The sequence below is a fragment of the Lissotriton vulgaris genome, chromosome 6, assembly GCF_964263255.1.
Source record: "Lissotriton vulgaris chromosome 6, aLisVul1.2, whole genome shotgun sequence".
NCBI lineage: Eukaryota > Metazoa > Chordata > Amphibia > Caudata > Salamandridae > Lissotriton > Lissotriton vulgaris.
This window is the reverse complement of record NC_141694.1, coordinates 367,065,463-367,090,783: the sequence shown is the minus strand read 5'-3', so window position 1 is coordinate 367,090,783 and position 25,321 is coordinate 367,065,463.

The following is a 25,321-nucleotide window of genomic DNA, read 5'->3' as shown; positions in this document are numbered from 1 at the left end:
CAACTGTAAAAACCCATCTTCCCACCATTAGTACATTCCAATCAACAGATCGAAGAAGGAACAGGAGCAGGTGTAGAGGAAGACAGAAACAGTGGGGAGATCGAAAAGGGTGTAAAGGGGGTGGTATCGGGAAACACGAGCTGCAGGCATCAAAGGGACGTGCCTAATGAGATGCACGGCTAAGACAATAGACCGGCACGGCAAGATGAGCCTCGAGCGGGGCCATCTGCCTTACAGTGCCGTCCCCTTTATCATAAAGACACCTTCAAAGGAAACGTGTCTTCCACAAGAGTTTGGGAATCCCAGGGTCGCGAGGCGGACAGCGTCCGTTCGCTGGCTACTTGAGGGCAAGAAACAAAATGGATGCCGTATCTAAGATGGAACCTGTGGGCACAGACGTAGAAACCCACGAAACAAACGAACGGTTTAGGTTAGGACAGCGAAAACGCGTACACCCACTAAACTCGTCATTTGCGGTTCATAGATACCAGACTCGACCATATTCGTGCGAGTCAAAAACACCGCTTACGATTGTCACGGAACCTCAGACGCTCCTTTTGCCCTCAAGTAGGCAAGCACTAGTCGGAATCATATTCGATATTCATCAGACCATCTAAGTGCTGCTGCAACATCATTCTATCCATCAGAGTTCCTTTGGTAACAGGCAGCTGTCTCATACACGTCGTAGCACTAAGGCCACATAAGGCAGGACCACACTGCACACAAAGGCAACACGTGAACAGAAATGCTACAACAACCCCAATGATCATTAGAATCTTCCAACCCCAAGTCGACATCAGGCCCCAAAACCATCCAAGTAGCGTCCAATCCCTACGTCCACGTGTATGGACTCAGAGATTTTATGCAACTTTGAGATGGCTTGATAGACAGTCGGAGCGTTATCTGGAATGAAAATACAGCAGCTCGAATGGATCACCTTACATACTCCACCTCGATCTGCTAAAACAACGTCTAAAACCATACGGTTTTGTAACGTCATGAGCCTATCCGCCTGAAGTTCTGCTGTGATGTTACCAAGGGCACTGGCAGTGATATTAGCTGTCGATTCCACCACTCGAGTCAACTGTCTCAGGTTCCTACTATTGACCATAGGTCCCCAAAACGGAAAGAAACCCTTGAAAAAGTCTCCTGCCTCTTGACCGGCAGTGTCTTCTTCGCTAATCACGCCCCTCACAATTCTAGTCTTGTGATAATCTGCATCAACGGTAAACGTCGGAGGCAGCAAATTTGCGATGTAACATGAGCCCACGATGTCGGAGGGCAACCGCGTATACGCACGATCATGACTGACGAAGTATGTACCCTTGGCAGTCAGAAACACAGGGGAAGAGAGCATCGGTAGGACATAAGTCTCGGAGCAAGCACTCTCTCCAAGACGAGCTCTCGGTCTTCGGCCACGACCTTTTAGACAGAAATTACCAAGGTGGGGTACGATCCATATCGGAGACGAGCTTCTAAGCTGTCTTTCACCCACGAGCGCACTATACTCAACCTCACTTAGATCCCTATAGGCTCGCACCTCTTCCTCTGGGATGAGTGACGGTTCGTAGATATCCCTATCTAAGTCAGCAATCGCTATGGCCAAAGACTTATGGTACGGACCAGGACCAAAGTGGGGAGGACGTGGCTCTCGATTGGGGTAGGAATATAGTGCACTTCGAAACATTGTTTGCAATGCTCGAGCTGAACCCTGGGAACTATAAGGAAGGACCAAGTACGGAATTCCCTTGTCCGTGGTATGTGGCATTAACCCACACACCCAGCAATTGGTAGTGTTTACGACCAACTGATGCTGATGAAGGAGTTGAACGAAGGAATTGTTTCTGAATTCCGCACGTCTAGCCTGCTCGTGTTGGGGTAAGATATGGAAGGAATGAGGAGAAACAGTGGAGGTAGTTTTAGGTTCAGAAGTAGGAGTAGGTATGGCAGAAGGTAAGAACGTCAATATCAAGTAATACACCCCACCCGCCAATAACGAGGAAACAATTAGAAACAGAAGGAACACCTGAATCATAAAGCATTTGGTACGAGTAATTTGTTGGAGTTTGAATCTTTGCGCCTGAGCTTTTTCCAAGTCCATCAGCTTTGAAAACGCCATCCTCTAAGACCGTCCGCAACGTTTCTTGACGCACTTCGTTCTGTGTAGCAGTAGTCAATCCCCAGGAGTTCCCAGGAACCGACGGCCTTCGACCTAGTGTCTAGACCTACTAACCAGAAGGAAGTACACGCGCGGCCCTACGGTACACCTGGATGCAAGGTATCTTAATTCACAAATATGTACAAAGTCTCTCAGCTGTGGAAGCATAAACACACATGTGGAAAAAAACTCAATATTTACAAAATCACAGTTGTACGAGTGTTTAGACTGATCGTGGCAATGGGATAACGTAGATGTCGAGGAACAAAACAACACTTTTATTTGTCCTTGGTATTAGATCGCAAAAAGTATCGGCTCCTTCCAGGACGTGTCTGTTTGTCAAACAATGAATCCGGTGAGGGAACAGAGTTCTGTTGATCAGTCAATTGTTCAGATCTTGAATCTTGTGGTGACAAGTGTTCAACAATGTCGTTCTGCTGCACTGAGGATTCTCCGACAGGCTGAGCGTCGCTAAACGGTATGAAAGTCTGCAATCTTTCAGTTTCAGACGAAGCAATGCCCTTCCTCACCCACGAGTCCGCTGCTAAAGGTATAGGTACCTTCTTGGTATGGGTGGCATGTACCCAATTCTTCCGGCCCTCCAAACGGACAGCAGTTCTTGTGGCAAGGAGGACTTGGTAGGGTCCAGTAAAGCGGGGCTCAAGGTTTCATTTTCTTCCGAAATTGCGAGTCACCACCCAGTCTCCGGGCTGGAGCTGGTGGCCTGGACCCTCCGTCTGCGTCGGCAGTGCTTCAAAGACCTGTTGGTGAATTAACCTCAGTTTAGCAGTCAGATCATAAAGATAATCAATCAGCATTGGGTATTCAAGATCAGAAAACACACTTGGTCTGGGAACCCCCCAAACATTCGCAGGACGGCCGAACACTATTTCATAGGGACTAAGCCCTACTCGGAAGTGTACAGTCGCCCTAGTAGACAAAAGGGCTAGAGGTAAAGCGTCAGGCCACGAGAGACCAGTCGTAGCCTGAATCTTTGTTAGTTTGAGTTTAAGGGTGCCATTATACCCTTCAACCAAACCTGCTGACTGGGGATGATTGGCGCTATGGAATTTTTGAGTAATTCCAAGGCCCTTACACACACTCTTCATCACACTCCCCACAAACTCACTTCCGTTATCAGACCATACAATTCGTGGCATTCCATACCGAGGAAAGTATTCCTTCAGTAGGATTTTCGCAGTGGACAGGGCAGTGTTATCTTTAAGAGGGTAGGCTTCGATCCATCGGGAGAATGCGCAAACCACAACTAAAACGTATTTCAGGTTATTGCATCGCTCCATATGGATGAAGTCTAGCTGGATCACCTCGAAGGGACATGAAGGGGGAGCAAAATGGCCAGGAGGTGTAGGGGTTCCTTTTCCAGGGTTGTACATCATGCATATCATACAATTCTTCAGCAATCTCTCAGCACACTTCGTGATACCATCATTCTTCCACACAGGGGACAACAACTTGCAGATACCTTTTGCACTAATATGTGCTAACCCGTGTGCCATCGTTACAACAGCTAGCACATACGCATCTGGCAACATCCATCTCTTATGCTCCGACAAATCAATCCAACAACCATTCGCATCCAGCTTTCCCGTACTCTCTTTCCACTTCGTCTTTTCAGTCTCGGTGGCCTCGTTCTGTATCGTTTTCACACTCTCGATAGTATCCTCACACATACTAGTCTCTGTAGGCCACCTAACCGAACTCGTCACATACATTCTAGTGCTAAGGTTCCGGGCAGTCTCCTTAGCAGTCTCATCCGCAAACGCATTACCACGACCAACATCATCCGTCACCTTACGATGTGCACTACATTTGACAATCGCCACCTGTTTGGGCAATGTAAGTGCATCCAAAAGATCATTCACAAGCTGTCCATGCTGAATCTTAGTACCATGCGATGTCATAAAACCTCTCTCTCTCCACAATCGTCCAAAGCTATGAGCGACGCCAAAAGCATATTGGCTGTCGGTAAACACATTCACCCGTTTCCCTTTCGATAATACACACGCTCGAGTCAAAGCAATCAGTTCTGCCGCCTGGGCAGAATTCTGATTCAATCTCGCAGCTTCCACAACAGTATTCAAAGTTACCACAGCATACGCAGTCGTCACATCACCGTTCGGCAGTTTAAAACATGAACCATCCACATACAAGGTCCCATCGGGATCTTCCAAAGGAGTGTTTTTAAGGTCCACACGACCTTTCGTTTCCTCCTCAGTCCGTAAGTAGCAGTCATGAGCTGCTACTTCATCTGATTCCATACTGATTGGCAATAAAGTCGCCGGGTTCAGAACATCACAACGCTTTATCTGAATATGACTTGCCAACAGCGTCAACTCGTACCCAGACAACCTCACACTCGTCAAGTGCTGAGTTTTCGTACGATTCAAAAGAGTGTCAACTGCATGCGAAACCATCACAGTAAGCATATTATCCATGACCAATCCTGCAGATTGTCGGATGGACACCGCAGCTGCCGCTGTTGCTCTCAAACAACTCGGCAATGCTCTGGCTACCGGGTCCAATGTCGAGGAAAAATATGCACATGGACGCTGCTTACCGCCAAATTGTTGCGTCAAGACACTCAACGCACAACCTTCTCTCTCGTGAACGTATAGTGTAAAAGGCTTACTGTAGTCAGGAGTCCCTAGCACAGGAGCCAAACACAATGCGTCACGCAGTTCAGAAAAACTTTTCTGACATTCTTTCGTCCATGGTAAAGGAGTTGGAACATCCTTACACGTAAGAGCCACCAATGGTTTCGCCAGCAATGAAAAATTTGGAATCCATTGTCTGCAGTATGACGTGATACCTAAAAAGGCACGCACATCTCTCTGAGTCGTTGGCACAGTCATTCGCGCAATCGCTGCAATTCTCTCTGGAGTCAACCTTCTTCCCTCCTTTGACAATAAGTGACCTAGATAGGTTACTTCTTGACAACAATATTGAAGTTTAGAAGGTGACACCTTGTGATGTAAGTCACAGAGATGTTGCAGTAACGACACTGTAGCGGTTTTGCAAATGTCCTGAGTATCTGCGGCCACCAATAAGTCGTCGACGTATTGGATCAAAGCTGCACCAGCCGGCAACACAAATGCATCTAGTTGGCCCTTCAAGGCTTGACTGTATATAGATGGACTTTCACAGTAGCCCTGAGGAGCGCGTTTAAACCTAAAGCTGCGACCTCTGAGACAGAAACCGAAAAGGTCCCTGCTTTCCTCGGCAATCAGAATGCTGAAGAACGCATTCTTCAGATCGATCACTGAAAACCAAGATGCAGAAGCTGGAATCAGAGTCAGTAGCGCCGTGATGCCAGGCACAACAGGGAACTGAGGAATCACAATTTTATTTACCTCCCGTAAATCGATAACAAAACGATAAACAGGTGGTTTTGATGGATCCGTGCGCTTCAAAATGGGCAGTACAGGGCTATTGCACACGTTTCCCCGAGTCTCCTCGATAACATCTTTTTCGATCAAATCGTAAATGATCGCTAACAGAGCTCGCTCACCATCAAGGGAGATACGATACTGGGGAATACGTGGCAGTCGCACATTTGATTTCAAGTGAACAACATAAGGGGAGATGTCAAGCAGGCCCACGTCATTGGGACCTGTTGCCCACAAAGATGCAGGAAGAGAACTCAATTCCGGTGGAAGCTTATCGAGAGACAAGTACATTGGAGAGATAACTCTCTCACCCAAAGTAAGCTTTACTCCCGCAGGAGAACAATACAAAGTCGCATACAGACGTTTTAGCAAATCCAGGCCCAAAAGATTTTCACCACACCCAGTGGTCAAAATCAGCGGAGCTTTCAGCTCACGAGGCCCAATGGTAAGAGGCAAAGGGCACGAAACCGGATTGCTAACAGGGGCGCCAGAGAATCCCACAGAAACATTTGTTAAGCCAGACAAAGGTGCGCCAGGGAGTTTCGAATGCATTATGGAACTTTTCGCTGCACCAGTGTCCAACAGAAAAGGCTCAACGACGCCCGAGGTGGCAACTGCGACGTAAGGCCCTCTCTGATCAACCGGAACTGATACTACTCCCTCTCCTTGTCTATGGCTGTCCTAGTAATTACCGTCGTCAGCGTCCTGATCGACGTAATAATCATCCACATTGTACTGAGCAGATCGTCCTCGCGATGGTCCGCGCTGGTCAAAACAATTATTGGAGTCAGAAGTATTAGTGGAACGATCGTTTTGAGCACCACGTCCTCTACCCCGTGATGTCTGGTGAGAACCACCACGACCTCCTCTAGACGAAATACCACTATTACGCTCATTGAGAACTGGACAATCGAATTTTAAATGACCCTCATTCCTACAATAGGCACACTGATTGTACCCTAACGAAGATCTCTGCGAAGAGGAGTCATTTCGAGATTGCGACCTATTAGACTGCGGCTGCGATCGATTACGTTGTTGCGAATCATTCTGATTCGAACGCGGAGGATACGCCTGCTGTAACAACACTTTAGTTTTGAGCTCTTTTGTCTTTTTATCGGCACGATCATTCTCTTCTTTCTCCCTATTCTCATAATACTGTGCCGTAGCCAATATTTGAGCAGAAGTAGAGACAGCCCACGCACTCTCAGAATTTCTTAATTTGTTGCTCAAGTCAGGTAATAAGTTAGAAACAAATTTGTCCACAAACAACCTCTGACCTCCCTCTGTACCCATATCTTGACCACTATGGTCGATGAATGCCTCCTCAAATCTCGTAAAGAAATCAGAGACACTCTCGTCCTTCTTCTGTTTGCAAGCGGACAACTTGTCCCAATTTACCTTCATAGCTGGCATAAGCGTTTTCATTAGGGTAATGATTCTTTGAGGCAGAGCCGTAATTAATTGATCAGGCTTGGCCCCACCAACTTGCAAAGCATCAGCAGCCCGCAATGCATTCCAATCACCACCTAGTTCTCCCGCATGATCTTCCTGACAAATCTTTGCCCATACCGGTTGCGGTACGACATTGCCAAACAGCATATCGATATCAGCAAGATTCATTATCGTAGCATCCACAAGCTGCGATAATTCTTTATAATACCCTGCAGGAATTTTGCGAGGGTCAGGCAAAGATTGCTTCACCTGCAAAACTTCCGATCGTTTCCAAGGAAGATGTATCCACACTCTTTGAAAGTGCGGCAGGACGATAGGAACGGCATTAGCATCACCTGGCATCCACACTGGTGGAACTTCGCGCATGGGATACTGACCAGGCGCTTCTAGTGGTCCCTCAATGTCTTCCACAAACAATGCTCGAGGCATTATAGAGGGACGAAAAGATAATAACTGCTCAACAGCGCGTCGAACATTAGAATCTACTATCATTCCGCTCGAAAACTGGAGCTGCAAATTAGTCAGAGCAGTCAATACATCGTCAGATGCATCGGCCGATATTTGATCACGTAAAACCTTACACATTTCTTCAAAGACGTATCTTTGTGTCGGTATATTGAATTGACAAAACGTATCAAGCACAGCACGTGGAGGATTTCTAAGGGGGTATTTCATCCAACCTATCGCCATGTTATACAGCGCAGCACGTTCCCGATTACCGGGAAGCTGACTACGTCTTTGAGGACCGTCCGAACCAGCGGACTCAAGAATAGGTCCAAGAGAATTAAAGAAATTAGCAGCAACAGAGGGGGTACGACGTCGGGTAGATGGAGAAGTATAACATAGGGGATTAACAAGAGAAGAGTCGGAAATTGAAGAAACAGCAGGAGTAAGTAGAACAGGGGCAGCAGCGGGAGCAGGAGTATGAGGAAGTACAAGCGGTGGAGCAGTAGGAACAGAAGTAGGCAAAGGAGCAGGAACAGTCAGAAGAACGGGTACAGGTTGAGGAACAGGTTGAGGAACAGGTACAGGAACAGGTACAGGGGGAACCACAGGAGCTGTGGTACCCTGTGCGTACGGAGGTGGTGACTTCAGAAGATAGGACAGTAAAGGGTCCTCAACTGCTTCTTCCTTCTTATCCGACTCTATTGGCAAAGCGGGGTAACATTTATCTATAGACATACGCTGAAGTCTATCGAAAACTTCCTTTTCCTTTTCCTCCTTATCTCGCTGAAACTGTTCTGCTTTCTTTACTATAGTAGCAACTCCATCTCTCTGATTACGTTTTGTCTGTCTGAGTTCTTTCTGTTTGGCTTCTTTGCGCCATAACCGAAAGGCATCAAACATGGCCGGCCTTGATTTTTTCTTAAACAATTTAGCCTCCAGGTTATCTAAAATCGGGGTCTCGAAACTACCATGAGGTGGCCAACTAAGGACACCATCCTTTTTGGTATAGCGAATCCAATATTCATTAAAGGTAATCGGACCTAACCCGTGCTTGCTATATAGCTCATAAGTTGGAGTTCCAACCGGAGGTATCGGACACGAGTCCTCCAGTCGGGAATCCGCACCACATTTTCTAAAGCAACTAAACAAAGTACTACGACCAGGCATCTTGCACACCAGCCGAGTTTCACAAACTTCAAGGGTTATAGGATTTACCAAGTCCCTGCAAAGAGCAAAAACCCTCGGTTTTTGGCGACTGCAGACGTCAAATATCACAACAAAGAACCAAGTACTAAGAACCACAAATGCAATGGAACCATGCAACAACTAAGCACCCACAACTAAGAACTCTGGGAGCGACCCACAAATACTTAACTCAAAGATCGATGGCGTCACCAGGAAGGCCCGTCAATCGTCTCGCTGTACCAAGGTCTACGCCAGGCGCCAAAACAGGTCTACAGTCAGGGCAGCAGTCCGTCGCAGCCGTCAGGAGGCGGGAATCTTCACGGGAAAAGTCGTCGGGCCACTTGTTTCGACAACAGGATCGATGAAGCGGGGTGCACCTTCCCTCGGAGATTTCACACGAAGTTCCTCACGATCGTCGGGCTTGGACCGGTACCACTGATGCAGCCCTACGTTGGGCGCCAACTGAAGGACTGGGTTATTTAAGACCCAGCGGTGCCAGGGGACAACACCTGAAACCTTCGTGGGTAACCTGTTCCGGCGTACAAATGACAGAGACACGGGACACTTCCTTCGGCGTCAAAGATTCGAGGTTTATTACTGCAGGGAACACAGAAGTCACGTGAAGTACACAACATGTAAGTTCGCGGAGTCTGATTCAAATTGCTACTGTGGGTCGCTCCTTTTTATACAGTTTTCTCTCATAGGTTAACATGGTACACAAAGGTTACAACTCGGTTCCCATCGTAAAACCATATGGGGTTACTTTCATGTATTCAGGGCCCGGAACATAAGTACGGAAACGTTTGGTGGTTCCCAACTGTAAAAACCCATCTTCCCACCATTAGTACATTCCAATCAACAGATCGAAGAAGGAACAGGAACAGGTGTAGAGGAAGACAGAAACAGTGGGGAGATCGAAAAGGGTGTAAAGGGGGTGGTATCGGGAAACACGAGCTGCAGGCATCAAAGGGACGTGCCTAATGAGATGCACGGCTAAGACAATAGACCGGCACGGCAAGATGAGCCTCGAGCGGGGCCATCTGCCTTACAGTGCCGTCCCCTTTATCATAAAGACACCTTCAAAGGAAACGTGTCTTCCGCAAGAGTTTGGGAATCCCAGGGTCGCGAGGCGGACAGCGTCCGTTCGCTGGCTACTTGAGGGCAAGAAACAAAATGGATGCCGTATCTAAGATGGAACCCGTGGGCACAGACGTGAAAACCCACGAAACAAACAAATGGTTTAGGTTAGCACAGCGAAAACGCGTACACCCACTAAACTCGTCATTTGCGGTTCATAGATACCAGACTCGACCATATTCGTGCGAGTCAAAAACACCGCTTACGATTGTCACAGAACCTCAAGTGTCCCAGTTTCTGATGCGGGAGGGTAATCCTATATATCATCCAGAGTTGCCCGAATTAACAGATGGCCGCGGTAATATTACTAGGGCGAGGGTGGCGGCCCGTTTTCAGGAGCAATGGGTTTATACTCCGTGGAAAAGAAGTGAAGTTTTGTCTCTTAAGACTCATTTGCCTGATCCTAGAAAACAATCATACTGCATATTATAAAGAATTGACTGTAGCTGCCTCTTCCACTGTAATGATTCTTGCTGATATTGAAATGTTTTTTGTTTTTTTGGTTTACTGGTTCCGGTTGATATTTGGAGGCAGGTGCACACACAAGATCATGTTGTGGAATTGAGAGGTACAAGGGATAAAATTAAATCATGGTATTAGCATTGCCAGGTCGTATTATTACATATATGCAATACCTTATTCGGCCAAGTAAAGTAGACTGGGAAAAACTGTTGGCCTGTCAACCAAAGAAAGATGAGAGTGTTTCTGATTTTTTTACTCGGTTTGAAGGTATGTTTTTGTATTACAGTGGGCAGGATTTTTCATTGAGGGAGGTGTTCAGTTGTTTGTTAATAGATTTGTTTCTAATCTGCTTCCTGAAATTGTGACTCGATTGTACTTGGTCCAGCTCTTCCCCCAGTGGTATTTTGAATATGGCCCAGTATTATGAGCATAGGGATAATGAGGAAAAGGAAAGGAGAGAGAAAAGGCATAAGGATTTAAAGATGAAGGTGTTGTTACATCAGGCTTTAAGAAGGAATTGCAGAGAAGGTGGTGGTCCTGCCCGACAGCTTCCATGCACTAGTAGGCAGCCAACGACTATGCCGCTGGGTCAAAATCAGTGTGCATATTGTAAAAAGATGAGCCATTGGCATAGTGAGTCCCTAGAGGACGGGGTCATGGAGCTGGTGGGGCAAATAGGTCTCAGAATGCGGTAGCCTCACAGGGTCATTCTGATAATAATTACTTTGATTGCCCTCCGGATAAACAGTACTACCATGATGATTATGATATGGAGGAAGTTACAGGAATGTCTAACAACTAGGACAGCCAGGGACAGAGTGGGGGACCAGTTCAGATACCTGTCGACCAGCGTGGTCCTTATGAAACAGCAGAACTGCAAGGTTTGACTAAGAAAGTTTTGGTGGACAGAGGTGTGACGAAAAGTTTTGTTTCACTAAATATGGTCCCTGGGACGGCTCTGTCTGGCCATAATAATGTTTGGTTTTTCTGGTGTACTGGTTGTAAGCCCCATTTCAAGACCCCTTACATTGACCATTGGTCCTTTCACTATGGATTCGCCATTCTTGCTGACATCCAACTGTGGTGAAAATTTCATGGGTCTGGATTTGTTAAAGAAACTGCATAGTGTCTGTCCAAAGATACGACTCTTCCTGTTGAATATGCTGACTTGCACCCACTTTGTGGGCGACAGGTGATACAGACGTGGCACTACTGCAGATACCTCCAGTCTCGATACAAATTAAGGATGGTGCTATTTTGCCCCTATACCTCAGTATAAAATGCCACAGGCAGGAGAGATAGCCTTATTGCAAATTATTCCGGATTTGATTAAGAAGGGAGAGGTTGAAGAGATGACTGACAATATTTGTAATAGCCCTATTCTTCCCATTCTTTAACGGACACCTTTGGGTACATCTTATGACCATTAAGATTTTTACTGTTTTATGATTGGTTCACGCAAAGTTAATAAAATAGTGGTTCCACAGTTTCCAGTAGTCCCTGACATTACTACTCTTTTGACAATGATTCCTTCTACTGCTAAATTCTTATCTGTCATTGTTTTGAAAACTGCATTCTTTAGTAATCCTATTCATCCAGATAGCATATAGTTGCTTGAGTTCACCGTAGCTGGAAGTAGCTTTAGATTTTGTCGAGCTCCTCAGGTCTATACTGAGAGTCCTAGTATTTATAGTCAGGCTTTAAAGAGCTAATTGGATTCCCTTTCCCTTCCTACAGGTAATGTATTGGTGCAGTATGTTTACAATCTTCTTATCGCTTCTGATAAAGAGCGAGGTTATAGAGATAGTACAGTTAAATTGTTGTTGTATTTAGGGCACAATGGACATAAAGTTTCTCTTTCTAAATTTCAGTTTCTTGACAGGAGGTCACCTACTTAGGTCACCTATTGTTGAAAGAAGGTAGGAGGGTAACATCTGAGCGCATCAGTACCATTGTTAAAATGCCCATCCCACAGACTCAGAAAGATGTGGGCGATTTTATAGGTATCACTTCCTACTGAAGTTGATACCTAACTACTCCTTACTAATCAAACCTTTGCTTGCAATAACCACTAAAGACGTTCTGTGCTTTGTACAGCCCCGGTACTTGACACCCCTGACTATAACAAACCATTTGTCTTGTTCGTCCATGAGATGGCTGGTTGTACACTTTCTGGTTTAACGCAAATATTTGGAGATGAGCAACAGCTGTGGGATTATTTCTCTGCTGTTCTTGACCCTGACGTAAGAGCCCTCCGAAGCTGGCTAAGAGCAGTTGTGGCTCCTCAATAAGACAATTGGCTGGACTCATACTTGATACTGATCTCACAGTCATGGTACCCCATGCTGTGGATAAACTTTTGAATAAGTCTTGCACACGGCACCTCACCAGTGCACATCTGACTGGCAATGAATATTAGCATTGTTGGCTAAACACATCACAATCAAAAGAAGTGCCACTCTGGATCCAGCCACATTACTGCCCCTCCCTTCTGAGAGTGATGAGATTGATAAACATGACTGTATCTTCTGGAGGGAAGAAGAGTAAAGGACGGGTACACTTGCCTGATGTTCCCTTATCTGACCCACAAGGGGAACTATATGTCGATGGCTCTTGTTTTAAATGACCAGATGGCACTACAACTGCTGCGTATGCTATCACTATGCTGCGTCAGTAGTTGATATAGGGAAACAACGGTTCCAGTGGAGCATTAAATGTACAGTCATTAATCAGTACATAGCTTAATAGCGATAACACATTTGAGGGATTTAAGAGGGATGTCAGTGGGAAAAACAAGGCTCAAAACATCAGAGTTTGTTGCATAAAAGATAGCTTTGTATTTCTTCAAAAAGGTCATTAATCATACAGAGAGGTCGTTAGTTTTTTTTAAAGGACTTGGCGGCGCATAGTCGCCGGATGGGCGGTCAGATCCAGACTGAACGAAGGAAGCGAGCGCACATACACATCTTCAGGCATCGTCCTACTTGGCATTTATCCCGCAACTACGCGCCGCCAAGACCTTGAAAAAAAAACACGACCTCTCCGTGGCAAGACTCTGCATCTCCACGTGATACAGAGCAGATTGTCTACAACCGTGGCAACATTACCCACAGTGTACCTGGCTGGGTCCACTGTAAGTGCCTCTTTTACTTTTCCACGGACGGTTGGCATTCACCACAGATTTAAGTGCTCGCACTACCCAGATGTCCCATACCCCCCTGGTCCTGACGAGACCCGCCATCCACTCCCGGGTCGAAACGCCGTCAACGCCCTATGGAAATGAACCAGATAATCAGTGTCTATGATTTAAGATAGTCATTGTAACAATTATCAAAACCTTGCTTTTTGTGGTCGTTTTTCCTTTTCCTTGTAAATACCCCTCACAGAAACATTGTACATAATACACCTTGTGTCACTGAACTGCTGTTTAGGTTCACATAATACGCATGGGACACCCTTGCACCTTTTCACTAAAACTATGTGTACAATGTATACGTATGATTAATGTCCTTTTTGAAGAAATACAAAGCTATCTTTTATGCAACAAACTCTGATGTTTTGAGCCTTGTTTTTCCCTCTCACATCCCTCTTAAATCCCTCAAATGTGTTATAGCTATTAAGCTATGTACTGATTAATGACTGTATATTTAATGCTCCACTGGAACCGTTGTTTCCCTATATAAAGTACGTACCCTGGTTCCTCCGTGAGTAGGGTTCCCTTGTTTTCCTTGTGGCGTCAGTAGTTGAGACATCACAAGTTCCTTATCAGTCGGCCCAAACTGCTGAGCTTGTTGCCTTGCGAATTGAGTGAGGGACTGTTTGTCAATATTTACACTGACAGCCAATACGCCTTTGGAATCGCACATAACTTTGTGCGACTATGAGCTGAGAGAGGGTTTCTTACTTCACATGGCACTACAATTCAGCATGGACACCTTATATTGAGGCTCTTGTCTGCTTTGACACTCCCTAAGAAATTGGCTATACTAAAGTGTAGTGCCCACCGGAAAGTCACTGACGATGTTGGTAGGGGAAATGCTTTTGCAGATCAGACAGCCAATGAAAACATCCTGGACTATATTGAAAAGCATGTTCATATCAGGTCTCGCTAGGTGGGTGCCTGAAGTTACCAAGTTTTCGGATGCACTGCAGAATGTGAAGGAGATACAAAGTGAGGCCACAATAGAGGAATTAGCAATGTGGCAAGAAAGTACAGCACAATTAAATGATGAGGGATATTGGATTGATAAGTCAGAGAAGCAGAGATGGATGTTGCCAGACGCATATGTCCTTCCTGTAGTCACGATGGCCCATGGCCCAGCCCATGTAAGTGCTAAAGGTATTTGCAAGTTGTTAGACCCTGTATGGCAGATTGATAACATTTCAAAAACAGCTGTACATTTAGTGAAGTACTGCATGCTGTGCATGATGTACAATCCTGGACAGGGTATTCCTATAGAAACCAGTAATTTTGCACCACCCACCTTTCCTTTTAAAAGTCCTTCAGATGGAATGCATAGAATTGGATAGGTGCAATAATTTGAAGTATGTTTTGGTGGTTGTCTGTGCATTCAGTACATGGGTTGAGGCTTATCCCACTAAAGACAATACAGCCATTACGACTCCAAAGGTGCTGCTGAAGGAGTTCCTACCTCGTTTTGGCTAGCCCAGTTTGATTTGGAGTGATAAGGGAAGTCATTTCAATGCCAAAGTGATTCAGTTGATTTGTGATAGTTTATGTATTAAGCAGAAGTTTCATGCTGCCAATCATCCACAGTCAGCAGGCTTAATTGAGAAGTACAATGGTACTCTCAACCTGAAATTAGGAAAAATTCAGGAGACCACTGGGTTACAGCGGCCAGATGCCGTACCATTAGCTCTTTTGTCTACAAGAACAACAGCACATTCTAGGACAGGATTGTCACTGTTCGAGGTTGTGTTTGGATGCCTGGGTTTTAGATAATGAGTACTTGTTGTTAATAGACTATCTTTGCCAGTTAACTGGAAGGCGTTATATTCGCAGGTCCGGGAAGCCATGCCTGCTACACCAGAGGGGCCGGACAATATATTCAACCTGGCAATTTTGTGTTAGTAAGAAACTACCAGCAGAATAAGAGTTTACAGCCACGGTGGAAGGGACCGGTGCAGAACATCCTATCTACACACACAGCTGTTAAAGTTGCTGGCGGATAGAACTGGGTGCATGTGACTCATTGTTGCAGGATACCTCTACCCTCGCCCCATGATCAGTGGGTGAGAGATGGATTAGGGTACTCCAAGTGTGAGCCAGTGCCTCAGCTTGTCCCCTTCAGCAACGCCAGGCTAACCTGGACCAAAACAGAGGAGGAAAATGATGAAGTGCTGAAAGCAGCAGTTCCTCAGAAATTATGGGCTATCCAGGAGCCCCTTTTTACTGATCCCTCTGTGCCTGGAGTCACTAAGTACAATCTGCGCCCTCGGCTAAGGAAGGGAGCACCAAAGGAGAAGTCAGATTAGTTAGGGATGGACTGTGTAAGTTAGGGTGTACTTTGCTGTAGTACCAATGAAATTAGTTTAGGGTTATGTATGAGATTTATGCACTGTTTGAACATTGGACAGGGTAGATCGAAAGTATCCCCTTGTGGGGACATTATCGTGGTCATCGTGGGAACCCAAGCTTAGGACAGAGAAAGCTCCTCCGCTGGTGCTCAAGAGCGCCAACGTTTTGATGGACAATAGGAGTTTGTACCAGTGAGGCTCTGACGGACACTGGGTACTTGTATATTCTTCTTGCTGGCATTTCACCCTCTTGCTCTATCATTTGCTATGCATCCCTTTGGCAGAATGGTTGCTGATGAAGAACAGCCAGTGATTTCCCTTGTTCATACACACGTTTTGTGGTCTACTAAGAAAAAAATATGATTTGCTATTCTTGTGATTTTACTGCTATTGATTCTGGGTGGGATGTCCTGAGTTTTGGAATGTGATCAGGATGCACTGTCATGTACTAAACATAAGGTTGTTTCTAAAATCCGCACAAAAAGGACAGCCCGAGTAATGTATTTCTAGACACACATAAAAGATTTTTGGGAGAAGGTACAGCTTGTTATCCCACCGAATCTGTTACAAGTTTATGGACTGCTTACCCATTGTCACTTGTCAATTATACATATACTCACCCAGCCCACTTCGTAGAGGTAAGGGGTAGTTTGGTATGGGATATCCTGGCCCTTGTTTGTATTACAGGAAGCCACGAAGAAAGGGGTATTCGGGGTGTGGCAATAACACATATTGTGATTATTTGAACATGAGAGTGCAGAACATTACCTTAGTGGGTTGGCATTACCAAGATTTAACGGTTACTCCAAAAGTTGGTTATTAATCCGCTTGTTGTCCGATAGTAAATAGTAGGGACGCATTTTTGTATGTCATGTGTTCTGGAAAATTATTGTTAAAAAATATGATGTCTCTAGTGAAAAAGAAGGATCTGAGTACTTTTGGAATCAACACCAGATATACTCCTGCAGATTATCAATGTCCACTCTTTGCACACCCAGGATTCTATTTTTTGTCTAATGGTACTTATTCAAATGTTTATAATGGTACAGATGATGTTGCATTAGAAATGGTGCTCCCTCTGGGCATGCCTTGCAAGTACAGTAAGCCAAATGTATAGTGGGTAAAAAGAACTTTAACTGTGTAGTTTTGTGATGGAGTAACAGATTTGGAAGTCATGGGATCGCTTTTGGGTATATTCTCTCCTCCATCATTATCTTTGGTGGTACTGCTGTGGCCAGGGGTGAGAAAGCTAGAGAATATTTTGGATGTAAGCTGCAAATACTGTATAAATTTATGGTAGCAGTGTTGTGCAATATCACCACCTAATTGGAAAGTATACAGATCTATTCCGAGCAGACTAGGTATGCCGTTGACTTCATCTTGTCAAAAAGTGGTGGTGTGTGCGCTGTAGTAGGATACCAGTGTGTAGTTGGGTTCACTAATATGGAACTGAACATTACCCAACACATTTTAGACATCCTAGGAAATGTTAACGGAATTGAGAGTGGGAACTGAAGTTGGTCACTTTTTGGTGGATGGGGTTGGATCCTTGAATAGGTGATTTATTTCATTGTGATTTTTATTACTTGCTGTGTCCTGGTCCAGTGTCTTCCCTTATATTGCTGCTATTGCACCGCCCTTCTCGCTCCTAAGAGAATATCAATTCATGATACTAATGCTACAATTGTGATTCAGAAAGAAGTAGAACACCTCATGCAAATAGATTAGGGCATTTTTTAAACTTCTTCCCTCCTTACTGTCTCCCTTCCTGATGCTGAAGACATAGAGTGCTCTTAATGCAGTTGCCTAATGATTTATTGTTTTTTCTATCATACAAAATGTTTAGCTCAAGCTAAAACAAGGGTCTGTTAGAATGAAAAAATTATGCTTTTGTATTGTTTTATGTAAGTTAGCATTCACTGCTAGTAGCAAAAGTGATGGGACCCCCTCAAGACTTTATCAAGCCAGGGAAGGAGGGGAATAGAGCAACATGACATAGAGAACAGATTTCCCTTACCTACCACATAATTATAATACAACAATAATTCAAATAATTAATCAAATATTGGTGACAAAGGCTCAACCATGACATACAATATTTCAAAAAATATATAATTTATTCCAGATTTATAAATATAAATTCCATAACTTTGCATCAGTTAACAGTCCTTTGTGAGTTAATCAAATATTATGAAATTTGCAATTTTTTTTATAAAGACAAGGCATTTTTTTATAAAAAGTGTGAACACAGAAAAGCATAATAAAGTGCAAATAAGTCAAACATATATACCAAATTAAATGGCTACAAGTTAATACATAATTCATTAAACCCATGGTAAAAGAAGAGAATAGTGCTAACATCTACACACATTCATAACAGTCTACACATTCTCACTCAAACTACACACACTCCCACAACATTTGAAACGAGGAAGTAAAATCATGAGTCCAGGTCTCCAAGTTGAATGTGAGACCACGCACTTGGTCGACGAGCGTTTCGGCGGCTCAAGGCCACCTTCTTCAGGACCACTTCCAATAGAACAACCCAAATATCCAGGGGGTCTACAATATACAAAGAGTAACATTGTCACCAAACAATAAAATACCATATTTACATTTAACATTGTTGAAAGCAACAGATAGACATCCCGATAACATCGACCAGAAGAACAGATTAGAAAAAACAAATAAAGTAATCCCTACACATAGTCACAACACTATTATGCACAGGAACAACACAAACAAATTAAAAAACATTCACTGATTTGCTAGATCAAATAATGAGAGGTCCTATTGTTACTGTCAAGATCTACCCCCAATCTAGAGGTCAAGAACTCCCTGTAATGAATTATATGTTTAAAGGTACTTACACAAAAAAGCACGTTTTGGCGATTCAAATGGAATAATCCAAATATAAAGTTCAGATGTTCATTTTGTATCTATCTTCCAAATTATGATCTGAAAGTAGAATGTACAAAGAACTAAGAGATAAGCCTAAAGCGTAACTGGGCTACCACGTGAACATCGATGAGCAACGTATGGACGGACAGCTCTTACCTCTTTGTGAATTGGTGTTGGAGTTAGTTAGGATTTCAGTAGTTACTTCATTTGACAAGATTCTTGACTTTCTTTTTTTTAAAAAGGATTTTTGTTCCCAGCTAAGGGCAAGAAACAAAAAACTAAGTTGAAGAGTCATTGTTGGTTTCTAGCTATCTAAAAGTGGTCTACGGTTATCTGATGGTCCTTACCGCTGGTAGATAATAGATGTGTCCACAGGGTCTTATAAGTCCATCTTCTGCTAAGAATCTTGAGAGGGTACGCCAACCAAACCTTTCAATGTCCTATTGAATAAAGGGTACAGACCGCAGTAGGGTGAAAGATCCTATATAGGGGTACAACCCCTTCATCGTGTATACATGTATAGAACACAGGGGTATAACTACTCCAGTGATGAAGTGAAAAACGCCTCTAGCGTCTGGTTGCCTCAACTGGTCGACAAATAATGACCGCGAATAAGGCTCAGTTCGACTGTAATCCCAATTGAGACCAATGATGACTGAGATCTAAGTTCGACTATATGTCTGGAAGTTCCTTAACAAATCGTGCCTTTACAATATTAAGATAGAATACATTGATGGAAAGAACCGCAAAGTACCAGTGCAGGGTTAAATAGAAGGGAGCGGCTAAATGTAAGATTGTAAGGGCGCTGAGGAAGCATCAGTAAAAGGCAGCGCACGTCGCCGGTAATTCCTTAACCCATCGTGCCTTTACAGTATTCAAACAGATTACATTAGTTGATGGTAGCGCAGAAACCCGTCCAGAGATAAACCGAGGCGAGCGGCTAGATATTAGATTATGCGGGCACTAGGAAAGCATCACGAAAGGCGGCGCTCGTCGCCGGTAAGACTAATATACCGTCCTAAAAACCAGAGTCCTTGCGCTCACCTTACGAGAGTGGAACCACAATCCTGGTGTATCCGTCTCCTGAAAAGCTCCAAACGAGGGAAAGAATGTCGGCCATTGAAACTTTGTTTATAAGCATTCGCGCTCACAGTGTGATATCACGATATGTTGTGTGAACCCGGAAGGAAGTAACAGGAGGTAGGCTGACTAGAAATAAATAACGTACTAGGGTGCCACCATATTAGAATGGGCACCGAGAGTAAATCTTCCAACTTATGGAATTTATATTTATAAATATGGAATACATTATATAAATTATATATTTTTTGAAATATTGTATGTCATGGTTGAGCCTTTGTCATTGATTAATTATTTGAATTGTTGTTGTATTATAATTATGTGGTAGGTAAGGGAAATCTGTTCTCTATGTCAAGTTAGCATAATGTGGCACCTTTTTGTGTAAGGGCGCCTTTTTGTAGCCTTTTTGTAGCAGGATCAAAACTAATCCTTTGCAATTTCAGCGAGATATCCTTATCTAGGTTATGTTTTTTCAGAGATGGGTTTTCCTACACTAATGAATGCACTGTTCTTATTAGCGCATACCTTTCCTTTAGATGTAGGTCTTCCCCCACTAGTCTAGTGGTGGGTACAGGCAGAGTGACCATGAGTAGAAGATAATGTGTGCCCGGCCTCAGAATCAAAACTTACTCCTTTGTAATTTACTGTCCAGCTGCATCTCTCTGGAAAATTCCATGGTGGGCGTGCTTTCATTGATTTCGAAGTGTACATAATGTATTGTTATGCTCACTGATGTCAGTCCCTCTGCAGCACTCCTAGCGGCTGGGCAGACAGGGCTCTGCGCTGAGTGTATTTTGAATAAACTGTTATTGGTTTGTATTCTCTACCGTCTGACCGACTCTTCATTTGGTACGGAAGGCTGAGGCATGGATGTGAGTGACAGAGGTGACCCTAATCGTGCCACTGCCTTCACACTTACACATCTGCCAGATGGGTGTGTATGAAAAAAGTGTACATTTCTGTGGCCTTTTCTAGGTAATGACAATCATCCCATGCACATGTTAATAGAGTTGCAGTTGCTACCTCCACTGTATCCTTGACTTGGTAGCTTTCAGGAGTGCAAGTCACTTTCATAGTCACATATTTATAATACATTTCTAATTTTATTAAGATAACTGTGTTTTGCTTATTTGGCAGGACCAATCAGCAGATGTCCTCCTCTTCTCTATTAACCTCAGCCTCCTCTTTTCTCACTCACCATCTTGCACTCCACCTCATCCTTGTTAATGCTTGCCGTGGCCTACACTCTCTTTGCCTCATCCTCTCTTTCCTTCTAACCCTTCTCTTTCCACTTCACCTCCCTCTCTTACTACACCTTACCACCCTCTCACTGTGCATCATACTCTTCTCTCTTTCCAACTCACTCTTCTCTTTCCACCTCACCATTCCGGTTTGTTCTACCATTCCTCTCACTCTCTGCCCCATCTTCCTCTGTCTTTCCAATCCACCCTCCTTCTCTTCACCGCTTACTCTCTCATGTGTGCTATCGTCCCACTATCTGCCTTACCCTCCTCCTTCTATCCCAAATATGAGACACATCAACTTCACCTTTCTTTGCTTCACCTTCTCCTCTCTCCACCTTGTCTTCTGTCAGCATTGCCTTCAGTGCTGGTGCACAGGCATAGTGATTGAGTGCATGTAAAAGAAGAGTAATCCCCTTATATACAGGCATGTGTGAGCATACTTTTGTGGGTGTGCATGTGGTCAATATTGCACTTTGCACTACAACTTTCCTGGACATGGTCTTCACAGAATAGTGGAAGCGCCAAAGCTTGGAATTTCTAGGGCGAGCTCATGCACAACATCTACAATGACCTTGCGGCCATATGTATTTGGAATAGAGTAAGGATGTGTGAAAATGTTTTCAATTAGACATGGAGCCATGTACCATGCCCTCACTCCAAGATACAATGATAAACATTTACTAGCTTCCTATTCCTCTTTTATCAACCACCTTTGTCATGATTTATAATATTTGCACAAATACTCCTCTACTCTTATTGCATCTACTTGTTTCCTTGACATTCTTTTGTGTTATTCTTCTTTTCCTATTGTCTTAGCCTTGTGTTTTCAATCCTCACTCTCTACTCTAATCACTCATCTCTCATCCCTGTGGCCCTTCAGCTTTTTCTCTTGTAACAAATCTAAAATTATCATGTTTGTTACCTTACTGTACTGGAATTGTGAAAACTGTGTAAGTGTACTTTCCCAGACAGAAAATGTGATGGCATGACACATCCACATCTGATAGAAAATCAGTAGCCATTATACTTTGGTAGTGTGAGTTGAGCGCTCCACCTTTCAGAAAGACATCACTTATATGTGTCAATCTAATCAGGACCCACAACAAGCCAGAAATTATGCCTTAGTAGATGATTGTTTGTTGCATGAAATGAATTAACAACAACTATGGGCCTTATTACGATGTCGGTCCAAGTTGTAGCTGACCGACACCGACGCGGAATCGGGAGTGACTGACCACTGCTCGGTGGTCACGACTGCCTAATTTCGATGCAACCACACATGCATTTCCCTATGGGACCTTGTGTTACAGCTGTAAATAGGCCGTAACACAAGCTAGCATAGGCAAATTGCCTTGGTTGGGGGTGGCAAGGGGGAGCATCATTTACAACGCGGTGTTTACAGCACAGTGCCTTTACAACAATGCCATTACAACGCAAGTCGTTACTACGACTTGCGCTGGATGGCGCTGTTGGACAAGGAATGTTGTAATTTTATATTCCAACATCTTCCCTACTGTTACGTGGACTGGTGTTGGAATATAAAATTATAAAATTCCAAAATCCGCGCCCTCCAACGCAAGTCGTTGTAACGACTTGCGTTGTAATGCCAGCGATGTCAAGTACCGCAATCGAAAAGATCGCGTTGTACTGACATACATCCGGTGGCGACGTCTCTCGTCGTGCAGCTCCGTGGTGGGTGCACAGTGGCAGTAGCTCTTTCTTAGTTGCCGCGGCCAACGAGACGATAGCGACAATCCTGGACAATGGGGAACAAGGTGCGGGCCCACAGCGGCCACAGCTCTCTCTTAGATGCTGCTGCCCGCGGGGCAAATTCTGATGAGGCACAGTAACAAGGGGTGGTGGGCACTCAGTGGATGAAGCTCTCTCTTGGCTGTGGTGGCCCATGGGACAAATCACTATGGTGCACAGTAGCAAAGGGTGTGGGCACTCAGCAACTACAGCTCTGTCTTAGCTGTAGCAGCACACACCATGAATCACGATGATGCACAGTAACAAAGCCGCCTGAGCAAGTTCGCTGTGACCCTGCTCATTGTTGGTCTCCTGTTGTCCTGCCCATTTTGTCATTCTATGCCCCTGATCTCTGTTGCCTCGTTTCTTGTGTGCCCTGTGCCCCCTCTACCCATTTTGTCATTCTCTGCCCCTGATCTCTGTTGCCTCGTTTCTTGTGTGCCCTGTGCCCCCTCTCCCCGTTTTTTCATTCTGTGCCCCTGATCTCTGTTGCCTCGTTTCTTGTGTGCCCTGTGCCCCCTCTCCCAGTTTTTTCATTCTGTGCCCCTGATCTCTGTTGCCTCGTTTTCTTGTGTGCCCTGTGCCCTCTCTCCCTGTTTTTTCATTCTGTGCCCCTGATCTCTGTTGCCTCGTTTTCTTGTGGGCCCTGTACCCCCTCTCCCCGTTTTTTCATTCTGTGCCCCTGATCTCCGTTGCCTCGTTTTCTTGTGTGCCCTGTGCCCCTTCTCTCCGTTTTTCACTCTGTGCCCCCGTTCACTGTGTGCGTCTCGTTCTTCGTTGCCGTTGTGCCCCCTCCCCACCTCCCTCTGTACCACCATTCTCCCACAGCTGCGTCCATACGGCCCTGCCCCCCGCTGTCCCCATTCGCCAACCCGCTCCCGCCCCCCAGCTGCTCCTCCCTCCCACAGCCCCTCATATGGAGGCCGCGCAGCGGGCGCACAGTGAGCGCGCCGCTGGCACGCCGAAGGCGTGCCTAAGGCAAGCCCCTCTGCGCCTGTCCACGCCTGGACCGCGCCCAGCGCCAGTACCCCTGGCCCCCGCCGCACCCAGAGCACCCGACTGAGATACAACTCAGCCGCCCTCAATGCACTCAACACCGGACGAACCCCCGCCTGCTACCGAGTCACCCCGAAGCGAACCCACGGACCCTTCACCTGTCAAGCCTGCAAATACCCCTGCCTCCGAGCCTGCAGACCACCAACCGGACCTCGCAACAACAACAACCACATCAAGTGCATCCTCCTCAACACATGCTCTGTCCACAAACACGCCGTCGAACTGTGGGACCTCCTCGACATAACAGCACCAGACGTCGCCTTCCTCACGGAAACCTGGATGAACGCCTCCTCGGCCCCTGGCATCGCCATAGCCATCCCGGACGGCTACAAGATCACCCGGAAGGACCACGTCAACCAAACCGGAGGAGGAATCACCATCGTCTACAGGAACACCATCAACATCACGACCATCACCAAAGACACACTCATCGCCGCCGAACACCTACACTTCCAGATCCACACCGACCCCAAGACCACCCTTAGAGGAACGCTCATCTACAGACCCCCAGGCCCACGCACACAATTCAGAGAAACCATTGCCGACTTCACCAGCCTGCACGCCCTAGCCTCACCAGAATACATCCTCCTAGGGGACCTGAACTTCCACCTTGAGAAAAACAGCAACAACAATACCACCACCCTGCTCGACAACCTCGCCAACCTCGGACTCAAGCAGTTGGTGAACACCCATACCAACGTCGCCAGGCACATGCTCAACCCCATCTTCTCCGCCAGCCACCACGTCTCCTTCAGCCACTCCTCCGGACTACACTGGACCAACCACAGATGCATCCACTTCACCTTCAAAAAGAATACATCCCAGCACCACATGCAGCAAATCCCCCGCAGATGCTGGAGCAAAATCACCACAGGCCAGCTCCACTCAACGCTGAGCCAGAACGAGCCAGAAACCACCAGCCGACATCACCGACACCAACGACGTAGCCCACAACCTCTCACAGTGGATCACCAACTGCGCCGACGACCTCGCACCACTGAAGAACCCCCCAGGCATGACCGGCAACAGGAAAACCTCATGGTTCACAGACGCACTCAAAGAATCAAAGAAATCCTGCCGAACCCTCACAAAAAACCTGGCACCACGAACGAACTATAGAAAACATGACAGCCCTCAAGATCACCACCCGCGAACGCCACCAGCTGATCCGCACCATCAAGAGGACATCATTTAAAGAGCAACTAGACAACAACACCCACAACAGCAAGGAACTCTTCAACATCGTCAAAGAGCTCTCCAACCCCAGCGCCAGCAACAACGACATCACACCGTCACAAGAACTCTGCAACTCCCTCACCACGTTCTTCCACCGAAAGATCGCAGACATACACGACAGGTTGGGACCCCAGACTCTGCCTCCAGCTACCCAAACAGCGACCCCCACCACCACCCTCAGCGCCTTGACCCCCATCAGCACTGAAGACATCACCAACGTCATGAACTCCATCCACTCCGGCTCCCCCTCGTACCCATGCCCCCATAAT